The sequence below is a fragment of the Strigops habroptila genome, chromosome Z (assembly GCF_004027225.2).
Source record: "Strigops habroptila isolate Jane chromosome Z, bStrHab1.2.pri, whole genome shotgun sequence".
Lineage (NCBI taxonomy): Eukaryota > Metazoa > Chordata > Aves > Psittaciformes > Psittacidae > Strigops > Strigops habroptila.
The window spans coordinates 39,652,266-39,666,771 of record NC_044302.2 but is presented as its reverse complement, the minus strand read 5'-3'; the positions used below and the strand labels follow the sequence as shown (position 1 = coordinate 39,666,771).

At 41.9% G+C, this 14,506-nt stretch overlaps 1 protein-coding gene across 3 annotated transcripts in view; it reads left to right on the top strand.

Moving 5' to 3' along the window:
- PRR16 (proline rich 16) overlaps positions 1-14,506 on the top strand; it is a 147,979-nt gene that overhangs the window by 109,590 nt on the left and 23,883 nt on the right. The window lies entirely within an intron of this gene.

Genomic DNA, 14,506 nt, shown 5'->3' with positions numbered 1-14,506 from the left:
AAGGACTTTCTCAGTCTCATGCTTTGCCAGGGAGGAGGGGAAGCCGGGAAGAAACAGAGACAGGACACCTGACCCAAACTACCCAAAGGGGTATTCCATACCACAGCACGTCATGCCCAGTATATAAACCAGGGGGAGTTACCTGGAAGGCCCAGATCACTGCTTGGGTCGGGCTGGGTATCGGTTGGCGGGTGGTGAGCAATTGTATCCTCTCCCCTTGTTATTTCCCTTATCAGATCTGTCGTTACCTTGACCCTTCGTGCCCCATGTTGGGTGCCACAAAGAACTGTCATGGTTTGAGCCCTGCCGGTAACTCGGAATCACACAGCCGCTCGCTCACTCCGCACCTTCTTCTTCCCCCTGCTCCTGGAGGGATGGGGAGGAGAATCAAAAGAATGTAACTCCCACGGGTTGAGATAAGAGCAGTCCCGTAACTAAGGTATAATACAAAACCACTACTGCTACCACCAATGATAATAATGATAAGGGAAATAACAAGGGGAGAGGATACAGTTGCTCACCACCCGCTGACCGAAACCCAGCCTGACCTGAGCAGTGCTCTGGGCCTTCCGGGTAACTTCCCCCGGTTTATATACTGGGCATAACCTGCTGTGGTATGGAACACCCCTTTGGGTAGTTTGGGTCAGGTCTCCTGTCTCTCTTTCTGCCCAGCTTCCTCTCCTCCCTGGCAGAGCATGAGACTGAGAAAGTCCTTGGTCAGAGTAAACATTACGTAGCAACAACTGAAAACATTGGTGTTATCAGCGTTGTTCCCAGGCTGAAAGTTAAAAAACACAGCACTGCACCAGCTACTAAGAAGGAGAAAAACGACTGCTGTAGCTGAACCCAGGACACATAGCCAGTCATGTCTGCAGGTCAGTGTAGTAAGAGGACAGTGCCTCAGTGCATTACAGAAAACACAAGCCACACAACTTGCTCAGCATAAGGTTTAATTCTACCAGAATTATATGGTATTTGGGTAGTTTGGAAGTTTGGCTTTTTGTAACCTTCATTATCTTCTCCTTTCCTTCTCCTCCCTTTCTTTCTCCACAAATGCACAGTAGTGTTAGAATGGGATAAAGTTTGCTTCTTTGTTTAGCTTTACTTAATTTGGATCAATATTACAAAAATTTATTAGGTGTGACAATAAAAATGCTTATAAAGGATATTCAGATACTTTCAGTTCACTTTTAACTGGAAACATGCTTATCATGAACAGTGACTGCTAAGAATTGGACAAGAGAGAAAACCATTTACGTTCCATGTGCTGTCATGCATTGAATGATAGCGGACAGCCAGATTCCCTATGCTATCACTGAGTTTACTTTTAAGCAGGTTATTGAAACTGAAGTGTCTATGGTTATCACAAACTAAAGGTGTTGTGTTTCACACATTGGAAGGGCTCCTTGACGTGTCTGATGCAGATGAAATTATTTGTAGCATTACGTTCAGTGCTTTTCCTTCCAGATATTCAGAATAAAGATTCTGATACTGTCCTTCATGCTTGAATATTGGAGGAGAGAAAAGAGTGGGCATTTTTTATCATCTCTTCAAGCAACATCAAAAGCTTTCCATGAGAAATATATGTAGTTTCTTGTCAAATGGGGCTGGCCGCCTAGACTGATCTTTGCCTGAAGACTAAAAGGCTGAGGTTCCCTTGGGCTCTCAACCTCCCTCCAAAGGTATTTTATCCTCAATATCCTGAGCCTTGGTAACTCAGGAGGTCTGTTTTGTAGATCATAGTAGTAAATCTATGAAAAGACTGAAATAAAACACTTCTTTCCTGAAACGATTTTAATGGTATATTCACTGATAAGGCTTAACATCTTAGAAATTCCCTTGAATGGAAACTAGGAATCAAGTATTTAAAATAACATAACTCTGCTATTTTAAAATGCAAGGATAAAAATACTGAGTTTCTTTCATTCAGTAAGGTATCTACTTCTCCAAGTTTTAACCTCTAAGTGTGTAATACTCATGATACAAATGGGTAATGACAGTCTCTGCCTCTAGAGAATTTACTAAGCTATATTCAGGAAATATCTGACGCCATCAAGTTAATTTTATATTAGCTGACTTAGGAACAAGAAAGTATTAAAACTGAACAGACTGTATAGGGTGCAGTACGCCAACAAAATAAATTTTCAGTTTAAAGGGACCTAAAGGAATAAAAGGATGCCAAAGAGATAAATTAAAGATTTCTCACATCTAGCTATATATAGAATGATTTTTAAAGCTCAGTTTTCATTGGTATTGGGGCAAAATCAAATGGTTTGGAGGACAGACAGATTAATCAGTGCTGCTGAATAGGTGAAGTGGGAAGAAAACATAAAACCAACATAAAAACATATTATGAACTGTTCAGAATACACATTTTACTCTAGCTTCGCAATAGTAATGTGTTAAAAATACAAAGGTTTGTGTTTTACTGCAAAGTAGATGGTAGAGGTAGACATGCATGTGGGTGTCAACCCTGTACATGGAGGAGCTGAAAGTGAGTGCTACAGCTTGACTTCCCTGGTGGGATAGGTGTTGTTCATTTACCTCATGTTTCTTGATCATTTATAGTTGATGTGCATCTAGCAGGCAGCTTTGCATCTGTACAGCCTTGGTCTGGTGCAGGGGTGCAAGCCTGGTGACATTTCAGTTGAATTAGTCTGTGTTTCTGGGTGTCTACCAGGCTACCATTGCTGGGTACTCCAGGTGCTACCAACTGCCTGTTCTTCCCCAGCTGAAGTGGCAAGTCTTGGAAGAGCATCCCAGGCACTGACAGATTCTATCTGCTTTTTTCATATCTCACCTTGGACACGACCAAGCTTCTCATAAAAGGAACAAGACTTCTTAGGACTTGTCCTGGGTTCAGCTACAACAGTCGTTTTTTCTCCTTCTTAGTAGCTGGTGCAGTGCTGTGTTTTTGACTTTCAGCCTGGGAACAACACTGATAACACCGATGTTTTTGGTTGTTGCTAGGTAATGTTTATTCCGACCAAGGACTTTCTTAGTCTCCTGCTCTGCCAGGGAGGAGGGGAAGCCGAGAGAAAGCAAAGACAGGACACCTGACCCAAACTACCCAAAGGGGTATTCCATACCACAGCACGTCATGCCCAGTATAGAAACTGGGGGAGTTACCCAGAAGGCTCGGATCACTGCTTGCATCAGGCTGGGTATCGGTCGGCGGGTGGTGAACAATTATATCCTCTCCCCGTGTTATTTCCCTTATCATTATTATTATTGGTGGTAGCAGTAGTGGTTTTGTATTATACCTTAGTTACTGGACAGTTCTTATCTCAACCCGTGGGAGTTACATTCTTCCCATTCTCCTCCCCATCCCTCCAGGATTAGGGGGAGAAAGAAGGGGGGGAGGAATGAGCGAGCAGCTGCATGGTTCTGAGTTACCGGCTGGGCTTAAACCACGACAGGAGTCCATTATTAAACCTCATCTTGCTGTAGGTCTTCTTGAGAGTTTTTCCTCTATCCTTCTAGTTGCAGGCGGTGATGTTGGAAGAAATGGACAGACCCAGTCCATTAATATGTGGCTCCATGGCTCATGTCACCATCTGAATTTGAGGTTTTTTTGGTAATGGGATGGTCTACACAGCACCAGGCCTACTGGTGTTAGATGGGATCTATCTTTCTCAAAGGGGTAAGAGGGTCTTTGTTCCTGTCTTAGTGGCACTGATTGACAGAGCTTTAAACTAGACTTGAAGGGGAGGAGGATAATATTAAGCTTGCCCCAGAAAAGCCATGGAATGGCACACCAAAGTAAGAAGGATGGGGTCCTAGAGAAGGCCCTGAGGCTGTTGCTCTGAGACTTGCTGGGTACACTGGAGCACACTTAAAGTCTTATAGAGGTGAGACAGTGGCTCCTGAGATAATAGGAACCAACAAAGAATACCGGTGAAATACCTCAGAGAGATTAAGGAGTGTTCCTTTTAAAAGAGCAACACTCACAACAAGGGACAGCCCAGCTGAAGTGCTTGGTGGGATGCATACCATGACTGGACTGTGGCTATCAATCCATATTGGAATCAGTACTGTTCAATATTTTCAATAATGACGTAGACAGTGGGATCAAGTGCACCCTCAACAAGTTTACAAACTACACCAAGCTGAGTGGTGCAGTTAGCAAGCCAGAGGGATGGGATGCCATCCAGAGGGGCCTGGACAAACTTGAGAAGTGGGCCCATATGAACCTCATGAAGTTCAACAAGGGCAAGTGCAAGGTCCTGTACCTGGGTCAGGGCAATCCGCAGTACCAGTCCATGCTGGGAGATGAAAGAATTGAGAGCACCCCTGTGGAGAAGGACTTGGGGTTACTGGTGGATGAAGAGCCAGAATGAGCCAGCAGTGTGCACTTGCAGCCCAGAAAGCCAGCCATATCCTGAGCTACATCAAAAGAAGCAGGCCAAAGGAGGTGATCCTGCCCCCCTACTCTGCATTGGCAAGCCCCCACTTGGAGTACTGCATCCAGCTCTGGAGTTTAAGAAAGACATAGATCTGTTGGAGCAGGTCCAGAGGAGGGCCACAAAACTGATCAGAGGGCTGGAGCACCTCTCCTGTGAAGACAGATAGAGTTGGAGTTGTTCAGCCTGGAGAAGAAGAGGCTGCAGGGAGACTTTACTGCAGCCTTTCAATACTTAAAGTGGACTTTTAAGAAAAATGGGGACAGACTTTTTAGCCAGCCTGTAGCAATAGGACAAGGGGTAATGGTTCTAAACTAAAGGAGGACAGATTCAGATAAGATATAGGTAGGGAATTTTTTACAATTGAGGAGGTGAAACACTGGAAGAGGTTGCCCTGAGAGGTGCTAGATGCGCCATTGCTGTAACTTGTCAAGGTCATGTTGAATGGGGCTCTGAGCAGTTGAAGATGTCCCTACTCATTGCAGAGGGGTTGGACTGGAAGACCTTTAAAGGTCCCTTCCAACCCAAGCCATTCTGTGATTTTATGATCCTGGCCCCCTGGCCTATGCATGTCCCTAAGGATGGGATGCAAATTCTCATGCTTCAGAAAGCAGGGACTTGATTAGATGCTGCTAAAAGTATTTAGTCACATCAGCACTTTTACTTGATGTGTGATGACAGGAGAGGCAGTTAAATTGTGATTAAGAACTTTGAAAGATAAGAGTGCAGGAAGGGTCAGCTTGGTGCAGGGACATGAAGAAATGAACTTCTGATGACATAGTATAAATGTCACCCTGCCTCATGTCCCTAAACAGGTGTGAATGGTTCCTCTTCGGGATCTTTTACATGATCATGCAAAGATAGTTGGTGCCATCTTACATGAGTATGGTATGTCCACAGTGATGCCTTTCTGTAATGATAGTATGGTAGCTGATAGTGTAACTCTTTGGTTAGATAACAAATACTTCTTCCAGTGAGTGTACATTTCCAGTATTTTACTGTCTTTGCTAGTTCAGAGTACCTTTTACTAGGAGAGTTATTAATAAATTACAGCCATCACAACATCAAAGTTAATACATTAATATAAGCACAGGAGTGTTTTAGCTGTTATGCAAAGAAGTCTGTAGGCTTTGGAGCAAAGATATGTTGTAGGAAGGAAAATTAGGAGAAGGTTCTTCACTGAGAGGATGACTGGATATTTGGTGACTGGAACAGGCTCCCCATGGAAGTAGTCACAACCCCTGTCAGAGGCCTGTCAGAGTTTTTGAAGGGCTGGATGATGCTTTTAGTCATATGGTCTAGTTTTAGGCAGTCCTGCAAGGAACAGAGAGTTGGACTTGATGATCCTTATAGGTCCCTTCCAACTTCAGATATTCTATAAAAAATATGTGCTGAGTGGCTACTACAGCAGGCGGTTATTAAACCTGGAGTCCTGCATCCAGCTCTGGGGTCCTCAGTACAGGAAAGACATGGACCTGTTGGAGAGGGTCCAGAGGAGGCCACAAAAATGATCAGAGGGATGGAGCACTTCTGCTATGAGGAAAGGCTTGGAAAGGGTTGGGGTTGTTCAGCCTGGGGAAGAGAAGACTCCAGGAGACCTGATAGCAGCTTTTCAGTTCTTAAAGGGGGCCTATAAGAAAGATGGGGACAGACTTTTTAGCAGACCCTGTTGTGACAGGACGAGGGGTGATGGTTTTAAACTAAAAGAGGGAGATTCAGGCTGGACGTGAGGAAAAAGTTCTTTAAAATGAGGGTGATAGAATACTGACACAGGTTGCCCAGAGAGGTGATGGATGCACCATCCTGGAGTCATTCAAGGCCAGGCTGGATGTGGTTCTGGGCAATCTGATCTAGTGGAAGCTGTCCCTGCTCACTGCAGGGGGTTGGACTAGATGACCTTTGAAGGTTCCTTCCAACCTGAACCATTCTGTGATTCTGTGATTCTGTGATTTGCAGATGGCAAGCATTCTCTGTAACAGCCTTTCAAATAAAGCATTTAGTACAGAGGTCTTCTCTTTGATTCACTTAGGTTTTAGCATGGTAAAGTACGGGCCAGGCCACATGCTTGGCCACCTGGGTTAGACTTGCTTGCTTTAGTGGCTGTATATTGAAGCAATGATTCATAAAGACTTACTGTCCTTGCTAGTTCTCCTGTGCCAGAGCCAATGCCAGCAGCAAAGAACAGACCTGTCGCTGGCTAAGGCCGAGCCCATCAGTGATGATGGTAGCATCGCCAGGATAACATATTTAAAAAAGTGGGGGAACCAAAACTCTGCAGTTGCAGCTGGAGAGAGGGGTGAGAATTTGTGAGAAAAACAAGTTTGCAGACACTGAGGTCAGTGATGGAAGAGGGGAAGGAGGTGCTTCTGAAGCCACAGCTGAGATTCCCCTGCAGCCCATGGTGCAGACCATGGTGAAGCAGGCTGTCCCTCTGTACCCCATGGAGGTCCACGGTGGAGCAGATTCCACGTGCAGCCCATGGAGGATGCTGTGCCAGAGCAGGGGAATGCCCAAAGGAGGCTGTGACTCTGTGGACAGCCTACACTGGAGCAGTGTCCTGGCAGGAGCTGTGGCCCCATGGAGAGAGCAACCCGCTCTGGAGCTGGTTTGCTGCAGGACTTGGGACCTCACAGGAACCTACACTGGAGCAGCCTGTTCCTGAAGGGCTGCATCCCGTGGAAGAGGCTCATGCTGGAGCAGTTCATGAAGAACTGTAGCCCGTGGGAAGGACTCATCTCTCCCTACCCTTACTTCGACTCAGGAACCTTTCATTATGTTTGTTCTTCCTTGTCCAGTTGAGGAGGGCGAAAGGGAAAGAGGGAGAGAGGTAGAGTGGTTTTGGTGTCTAAGAGTGCTGAGATATACTGAGACTGTTAGTGAAAAACAGCCTTTCCTTATAATTTATATTCAGAAAAAATAATGCCAATTAAAAATTCAGGGAGGAAAAAAGCGTTATTTCATACTCTTAAAGCTTTCCTGGAAGTTAAGATTTTCTGAGTTGCTTTAACTTAGCAAATAAAATGTTTAGGAGGAAGCTTATTCATGAATGCTTGGAAATAAGTTTTCCAACAGCAGATCTAATGAACTTTTAAAATAAAAATAGATATCTAAAGCTGTCTGCTTCTATTTCATATTACCATTAAATGAAGGAAAAAAATCAACCTTGCCACATGGGTGCTGGTTTTAGTCTTGGCTTAACTAGTATCTAAAAAGCATGTAAGGATGCAGGAGAAATATTTTCGTATATACATACCATTATATATTTCAAAGAGGTGGTTGGGCTTCACCAGTGTAACTGAGGAGAAAAATATAACTGAAATAGGAACTTGAGTTGTGTTTTGATGTGATTTCAGTAATCCTTCTAATAAAATATGTTTTTTCATCAGCTTTAAGTAAGCAAGCATGCTAATTCTGAGAAATTTATAACATTTCTGCACCAAGTTGTCGTAATACCAGTAAAATAATGAATACCTAACGAAGAGCTTCTTGTGGATGTTTGTTTTCTAAAACATAATGCCTGTAGATATGCATGAAAAACAAATGGATTTTTAGCAACAGATACAGCACCACTCATACTTGATTAATAAGATAGTAGTCAAACTTTTTTCTGCTAGGGACTTATTGGGGATTTTTCTTTTCTTTTTGTCCTACCAAGTATAAGGAGGAAATATTTCGGGGTTTTTTGAGTTTCGGGGTTTTTTTTAATCTTTCCTTTGGGGCTTTTTCCAACTGAAACCAACCAGGGAAAAAAAAAAAGGCGGGGGGGGGAGGAGAGAGAAAGAAAAGAGAGAAAAAAAAAATCTGCAGTAGTTTTGGTTTCTTTATGATATACAACACATCATGTTAAGGCATTTTTAAATACATCAGTAATTCTCACATTGTCTCCTGCTGAGAAACTGACAATTGAAAGATTAGTGGAAAATTGGACTACAAAAAGAGTAGCAATCAACAGACCAATAAATCCACTGAAATTTTTATAAACATGTATAATATCAATAATTACTGAACAGGTTGGGCAAGAGACTCGTCTGATAAAGATTCAGTGCTCCCATGTATTTTGACAGAAAAGATCATGGTTCATAAAAACAAATTGTGAGACTCCTCCCAACAGCTTATTATGCTTTTACCTGCATTGAGATAGTACCCGATTGATAACATTGATTCCAAGTCTCAACGGGAATGCTTGTGTAGGCCAATAAGCCAATTTTTGATTAGGAATTTATTTTCATGATTTTTTTTTATAATAAATTCATTGTTATGATAAATCTATTAATGATAATTCTGCAACCTCAGCCATAATATGTTGCTGAGAAATTAAAGTGCATCACTGTGACAGATTTAAAAGCTTTTCAGTAATCACACCTCCTGAAGGAGGTTCAGCTATGATGATTCCTAATTTGTAATTTATACATTTGAAAGCTGTGTAAACAACTGAATATGATCCTGAATACTTTTCTGTTTTCCTGTGGTGACCTGACTTTTAAAAACAAAGAGTAGTATTTCAAGAGCATGTCCGACTTGCAGACTGCTTGGAGACAAGCTTGGGTTTTGCCGAAACTTGGAAACCAGTCATAAGTACTGGAACATTCCTTTTCCTGTGGTATTACTAAGTATTGTTCTAATTTGGAAAATCTTTTATTACAGTACTTTGAGTAAATTGTTATGTATGTGCATGAAAAGGATATTGTGTGTTAGTGGCGGGAAGAAAAGAGAAACTCACATTGGAGTTTCTGAAGTGTAGCAGCCTTCCACATTCTAAAGGCACTGGCAGCTCTCTCCTGCAGGAGCCTGGGTCATGGCTATTGCTCAGGAAGAGGTGTGAGGCAGGACAGGGTGTTTCCTATGATCACTGGTCCAGCCGCTACACCTTTTGAACAGGACAAACAGAGCAGAAGATGGCTGCAAGGACTTCATGACGCAGCAAGACTTTGGCTGACATCCTCTGCTCACAGGAGCCCTGGGCGGCGAGCATGGCTTGCAGGAGTGTCCAAGTCCTGTGCTGAGGGGGTTTCCCTCGGCCGTAGGGGGAAAGGGCTCCGCTGGACTCCTCCAGGCTGAGAGCACAGGCAGCGCTGCCCTCAGGTAACCAGCCCCTGGCTGCTCGTGGTGCAGCAGGAGAAGCCCCTGGCCAGGGCCAGGCTGTGACCGGGCTCTTGGCCCTGCCGAGGTGCCACTGGGAGCCTGTTGCTCAGGGTCACAGGAGGGAACCCCGCAGGCTGTCCCAGCTCCAATTTGCTTTAAAATTTTTCAGCTTAGGGCTGACTGACAATCACCAGGCAATACATGAGGTTAGTTTGTAGTTTGGGTTGTTTTACTGTAAAGAAACCTCAAAAATTGCACTGAATATAAGCAAATGAACCTTGTAATTTTTGATTGCAGTTTAATACAGTTGCTGTTTGATGGAGCAGATACTACAGGATTAACTAAGTTTATAAGCAGTACAATATTGTTGCTGTAGCTAACCATTGTAGACTTAGTATGTGGGTGGAGAGATTAATAGCGAATATCGTCTTCTCACAGCTGGTTTTTTTTTGAAGACTGGTAGTAAATGGCAACATGACCACAGGAGAATTCATTCCTGGGTAAATTGGATCCACTTAAAAGCAATATCAGCAGTGAGATACAAAGGGATGATGAGAAAAGTGCAGGGAAGGGGTGATGAGAAATACATTTCTCCTACCCTATTTCCCAAGGAGGAACAGAAAAGGAGAGAAACGCAGCTGTTGGGTGAACTGAGCAGCTCATGTGCCACAAGCACATGAGATTTAATGATTCACTTTACTCCTCAGTTTCTTGGTTTGGATCCAATTTGCTGCAGTAACTTGTTTTTGTCACTTAGCGTCTGTTTTGTGTGATATAGAGCAGTGAAAAGTTTGGCCTCTTTTCTTTGGAGGACTTTTTGGTCATTGCTCGTTATTTATTCATGCCTTTCTGAACAAAAGAGCTTAAAGTGACTTGAATTATAAAAAAATAAGAATGTTTGCCTACTCACTTTTCATCATTTTTGCTTACTGACAGAGAGTTTTCTGGCTGCCCAAACTGTACAGGTACAACATTCATTTTACATTAGAAGCTTTTTCAACATGTTCAGTAGCAAGTATTTTGGCATAGTGCTGAAATTTTAAATGTATTTTCTCTCCCTCAGCAATTGTCCTGCTCATGTTTATATTTAAATGTAGCTAACAAAATACTAGTTTTTCCTAGAAAAAGTAAAGTAGAAAAAAAAATGTTTTTTGGTCAAGGTTTTAAAATATGAGACTTCTTTCCCGGCATATCATTTTCGAATGCTGCTTTAATAATTTATTTATAAAAGCCAAAGCTCCAGCTTCAATGGAAGAGCTTGCTACTGTTTCAAACATGAAAAATTTAAAAACATTTATAAGCATTTTTGAGTGTGCATATCTGTACATAACAGTGTGGTAGCAACTAACTACAAGTTTATGCTGTTATTGGTCAGTTGTGATATGGGTCTCTTTAATACTTGTCAACATGTCAAGCATCAGCTGTCTGCACCTGGGGCATTGCTGAGGATTACATTTGTTGAGGAGCTGCTGATTGCAACAAGTACTGCACAGAACAGGAAGTTATTTCCTCCTTTCAAAGGCCCTAACCTGAATTTTCAGCACAGAAACAGTGTGGAAGAAACAGACATTATGCTGGCCAAATGGCTGTTGTCAAAGTCATGCCATGACGTTGCAGGGCTGAAAAGGAGAAAGCTTTGGACAGGATGAATAGGCAACAGTAGGAGTCAATGAAAGGAGGGACCCCACTGAATTGGAAAGTGGAGGGTAAAGTAGAGGTGAAGAAGACAGGGTGAAAGAAGGATGCAAGAATAGCAAGCCCACCTAGAAAATACTGTGACTGCATCACCACTGTCTGAAATCCTAGCTTAGATCAGTTTTAGGGGTGATGTCTAAGTGGCTTCTTCAGAACATATCTTTTCCTGAAGGCCACATGGCATGAGATGACAAAGTATTTAATATTTGTTGGGCTTATATTGGGTGTGTAAGGGGTGGACAGGGAACATTTGGTTCCACACCATTGCTACTGTTGGTTCTTTTTTAAATTCATATAATGCCTGGAAGTCTTTGTGGCTGAACAGGAAGTTTTTCTTACGAACTTTTCTGACTAACATACATAACCACAGGAAACCTAAGAGCATTCCTGGGATTTCAAATAAAAGAAGCGCAGCATGAAATAGGTAACATTTCGTAAAAGCCATAGAGGTGGTCCTATAAGTAAATGAAAATTATACAAGTACAGATGCATCTTATAGAACATGACAGTTAAGAGGGAACTGCATCGAAATGCCATTCTAAATAGCTTAGACAAAAATTAACCCTCTGAACAGACAAGACCAAAACCAGCCCTAGAGCTAGTGGCTAAATTAGTTTTATCAGGGCTGAATTGGGCCTACTGTACTCATGATAGGATATGGAGCTAGAAAAGGGCATGAAAAAAGATGAATTGGAAACAGATGTCAAAAAGAATTTTTAGAATCATGCACTTGTGGAGTAGCTGCTGGGCAAAGCAGTTGATGAAAAACACAAGGGGACAAGAAGAGGGGAAGAGTGAGAGAGAGGAGTGGGGAGGAGGAGGCTGATATCTCTCGGTAGCTGCTTCAAATCAAAAAGATCTGTGTGGGTGAAGGCTGATATCCTTAAGAGTTCTTTTTATTCACTGCCACACTGAGGTGTAATACTGAAACCTGTTTAGTATATTCTTCAAATTTCTGTATCAGTCAGATTACAGAATCATAGAATAGTTTAAGTTGGAAGGGACCATTAAAGGTCATCTAGTCCAAACCCTCTGCAATGAGCAGGGATATCTTCAACTGGACCAGGTGGCTAAAAGCCCCATCCAGTCTGGCCTGGAAAACTTCCAAGGATGGGGCATTCACAACTTCTCTGGGTAACCTATTCCAGCGTCTCACTATCCTCACAGTAAAGAATTTCTTCCTAATATCTAATTTAAACTTACTCTATTTCAGTTTAAAACTGTTACTCCTTGTCTTACTGCTACTCGCTCTTATAAAAAGTCCCCCTCCAGATTTCTTGTAGGCCCCCGTTAGGGGCTGGAAGGCTGCTATAAGGCCTCCCCAGAAACTTCTCTCTCTCTCAGCCTGTCTTCATGGGAGAGGTGCTCCAGCCTTCTGATCACCTACTTGGCCCTCCTCTGGACCTACACCAACAGGTCCACATCCTTCTTCTGTTGAGGGCCCCAGAACTGGATGCCATACTCCAGTTGGGGTCTCACAAGAGCGGAGTTGAGGGGCAGAATCACCTCCTTTGACCTGCTGGTCACGCTCCTTTTGATTCATAGGTTGGCTTTCTGGGCTGCAAGTGCACGTTGCCTGCACATGTCCATTTTTTCATCGATCCAGTCCTCCAAATCCTTCTCAGGGCTACTCCCAATGTCTTCATCCCTCAGCCTGTATTGTTATTGGGGGTTGCCCCAGCCCAGGTGCAGGACTTTGCGCTTGGCCTTGTTGAACCTCATCATTAGATGTAGGCTCACCAAAAAAAAAAAAAAAAAAAAAAAATATTGATAGTGTCTTTTAAAAGGTTAATTCACAGGTTAATTCACAGGAGAACATAAACAGTTTATTCCAGTCTCTTTGTGATGAATTTTACCTCTGTGCACAGTTATAAAAACATTGCTTCTTAAGAACTATTGTTATATGAAATCATCTTTTGAAAATGGAGGCATTCATGTTACAGGCTCTGTCAAACAGCTGGTGTAATACTTAGGAAAAGGGGGCTAAATTGTCCAGTTGGGGAACGGTGTGGTAAGGTTTTAAATTACTTAAGTAATAAGTATTTATTGAAATTAGTTACATTCAAATGCCTCATATTTCAACATATTCGAGACAACACGTTGAAATCTGCATAGTAAAATTTTTGCTACATTGTCTATTTAAACAGAAAGAATTGCTAAACAAAGCTGTCAGGGTAAATCAGCTTTTCCTGGTTAAAGAAAGCTCTTTAAGCCGCATCATATTTCTTAAGTTTGAAACATGGAAGCTTCCAAGCATCCTGTAGAATCACAGAAAGCTGCTGCACACCTGTATTCCACCACACAGCGAATAGAGTTAGCCAAGAAATTTCTAAGGTTAATCCCAAGTATAAATTAATAAAAGGTAGTATCTGTCCCAGCTTACCTGGGAAGGTTAAGACATTTTTGATAAATTCATGAACTTGATGATACTGCTTTATCAAAAGTATCAAAAGAGTATACTGCTTTATCAAGACACCAAAGTGTCTACTCTTAGAACACAGATATGTTTACAAATGCTCATGGCAAAAATAAAAGATATGTTGGAAATTACAAAACTGCATATATTTCAGGAATGTAACTCCACTTGATACCTTTATTTTGCACAGACAGCCTGAAATTGGACTTGGTACAGCATCTAGAATCCTTTCTGTGCCAAATACCTGTTTAAAAGACCCAGGAATAATTTTGCATTTCACAGAGCTAATTAATAGATTTTTCTTTTTGTAATTTACTAACATCTCCAAAGAAATGTTTCCTTAAACAATTTTTCTTCCTGTATTCTCACATGAATTCTGCAGAGATCTGTTTTACTGAAAATTATATTCAATTTGCTAGAAAATAATATTGTAAAGAAAATATATTTGTACCATGCTAGATGCTTATGCTTGTAAAGATTACTTCTGCTCAAGCTTTTTTTTTTTTTCCCTAGATATAAATTATGTTGAAATTCATAATCTAAGGAAGAAAAAGATTTAAGTAAAGGGTAAGGAACAGCAAAATGGCATAGTGAGCTGTGGTAAGAGAAAGCATGTAGGTAGAAACCAGGAATGATTGAAAGGCTAAAATTTTGTCTCTCTGAGCTGTGTGTACTCGCAGGTACAGCATAAGTTCAATCAAGAGCCATGCAAAAATTTTAGCATAAATAGCGAAGGAAACGAATAGGCAGGCTACTTACTATCATAGGCATTTTTTTTTTTTTGAAGAGTGGAAGAAAATGAGCATAAGAGCCTTCAGCATTTTTTCATAGCAATAAATTAAGAAATCTGTTGTGAATAATGATACTCTGTTCTGAAAAGGCTTCCTTTTATTGCATATTCTTCAACAGC